Source organism: Arachis duranensis, chromosome 10 (assembly GCF_000817695.3).
Source record: "Arachis duranensis cultivar V14167 chromosome 10, aradu.V14167.gnm2.J7QH, whole genome shotgun sequence".
Classification (NCBI taxonomy): Eukaryota; Viridiplantae; Streptophyta; class Magnoliopsida; order Fabales; family Fabaceae; genus Arachis; species Arachis duranensis.
This window is the reverse complement of record NC_029781.3, coordinates 12,459,685-12,462,310: the sequence shown is the minus strand read 5'-3', so window position 1 is coordinate 12,462,310 and position 2,626 is coordinate 12,459,685.

The window sequence follows — 2,626 nt, the reverse complement described above, 5'->3', positions numbered from 1 at the left end:
TTTTTCTCAGGAAAAAAAAAAAAAAAAAACTGAATAGTTTATTTTTTATTGTTTTTTTTTAATAGTTTATTTTTTATTGTTTTTTTTTAATTTTGATCTCATTTATAGAATTAAAGATAAGAAATTACATTTTATTCTCTCAAATGTTAAAAAAAATAGAGAAAATCCATTTAATGGAAGGAAAATTCCAGAACACTGTATACATAAAAGTCCTGAAAAATGGACCGAATATCGAATCATTTTAATTATTAATTTAATAAGTTATTAATTTAATCGATTTAATTGTAATTTAACTAAAATAATTATTTTATAATAAAATAATAAATAATCCATAAATTTTAATTTATTTTAATTTTATTCTTAATATTTTAAATACTTTAATTATATCCTTTTGTTAATTTTTTGACAATCAATCAATAGTCAATTTTTTATTTTCAATTTTACCCCCTAATTCTAACCGTGTTTGGCACACTCTCTAATTCGAGTAAATACTCATAGTCGTCCCTGAGATTCACGCAAATACCCATATTAATCCCTAAGATCCTGATTTTTTCATTGTAATCCTCCAAATAGAGCTCTGAGTACTCAAAGTGGTCCCTGTGTATATTTCTGGTGATGAGTCATCACCGAAGCGTTGACGTGGACTCGGTTTACCACGCTGGAGGGCTCCAAAACGGCGTCGTTTTGGTTTCTCGCCCTTGATAACCAAAAACGTCACCGTTTTGACGTTATTTAGCATGAATATCAGTTTTCTCGCCAATACAAACTTCAATTGTCTCTGCTTCTTCCACCCTCTGACTCCATCTTCGTATACTCATCAATGGCGTAACCGTAGGGTTTTAATCCCTGGGTTGAAAAAGTTGAGACAAGAAGAAGCAAGAGGTTTTCGTTCTTCCCCTCCATCACCAGAAGCAAGAGGTTCGGACTTTGTGATCGTATTCAAGGTAATCTCCCTCCCTTTTTTTTACTTTGCATTTTCGATTCAGTGTTGGTTATTGATATGCAAGTTATTTGTGTGTCTGAGGTTTGAGAGTTTTGGTGTCGTTGTAGTGTCTAGGGTTTGAACGTTGGCTGGAATTTGTGGGGTTGCTATATTTAACCGGAATGAAATAGGGATGAAACAGGAATATAGTTCAAAAATGTGTTCTTGAGGTGTTGATGTCACACTCCAACACCAAAGTTCATACTACATCTGAAGTCACACGGCCACCACCAATGTCAAGGACTCCTACCCAACCCAAGGTGCCAACAAAAAAATCCCGGCTTATGAATAGTTTTCCAAATATCAGTTTAATTTTTCAAAGATTCACTTGACCCTAGAGTGATTTTTTTTTTTTGCTATCCTGCAGTAACTCTTGGACTAATTACTTCTATTTGAGGACCACTTGTTATAATCTTTTCAAGAGCATGTTGATATTCCAAAAATTTCAGGGACAAATAATAAGCTTTTATCTTAATTTTATCTTTGTGCACTTAAGTCTTTGTAGTAAGATGAATTTAAGAGATGAGTTTTTATTTGATAGAGATTTGAATATGAGTTAAAATATACTAATACTACAATAAATTTATTAAAGCTAACATTGTCTTTAAGTACACCATTGATTGCTATATAGTTAAATTTGACAGCAAAGTGGACTTGTTTTGCCTAAAATGTTTCTATACTTGGCTAAATGCCTCTTTGAAACTTGTGATAAATGTTGTGTAGGAGGAATTGCCTAATAATCTAGTCAGACTAGATATGCTATTTCTGTGATCCACTCCTATTGGAGAAGAAAAGAAGTTTTAGGATCATTTATTTCTATTAATGGTTTATTGTTATACTTAGATTTTAACAAGAACTAATTGAATGGTGGAAAATTAGTTGCACTTTTAATAAGAATAAAAAAATGAAAGTGGTGTTTTTATCACAAAAAAAAGAATAAAAAATAAAGTTGTGTTTTGCCAGATTTGTTGGACTTGAGGAAACTAACAACTAGATACATTTTATTCACTAACAACTTTGTCATTTATTTATAATATTTAGTCAGAAAATCTTTCCATTGTTTTGCAGTGTAGATCAATTAGTGGAAGAGAGGTTTCTATTCTCATATTGTCAGGGAAATAGATTGCTATTGCATTAGTTGACCAAAGCAAATTGAGGTACACGTTTCTTCTTATATGTTCTGTTCTTTTTTGGCTTCAATACTTAATTGATGATAGCTGTAACATACCCCACGTTCTTACCAACTTTTTACATGGTGCTTGTGGTAAACTAAGTTTATTCATTTGATACCATCCTGTTTAGAAGAAATTTGTCACTCCAATTGCATTATAACACATGTTTTTGTTTATAGTTTAGCTTCTGAATCATTGTCTGATTATCTGCATATCTGTTAGGGACTTTTATGGGGATCGATTGTAAATTTTAAGGACCTTTATGGAGATAAGTATAAACGTCAGGGACTATTATGGGTCACGAATTTGGGGATTTAGAGTTACATATAATAGGAGGGACTAATCTGGGTACAAATTGGAAATTCGCCAGCTTAGCTAGCCGTTGGGAGCCCTCCAGCGTGGCAAACCGAGTCCACGTCAGCGCTCCGGTGATGACTCATCACTAGAAATATATCCAGGGACCACTTTGAGT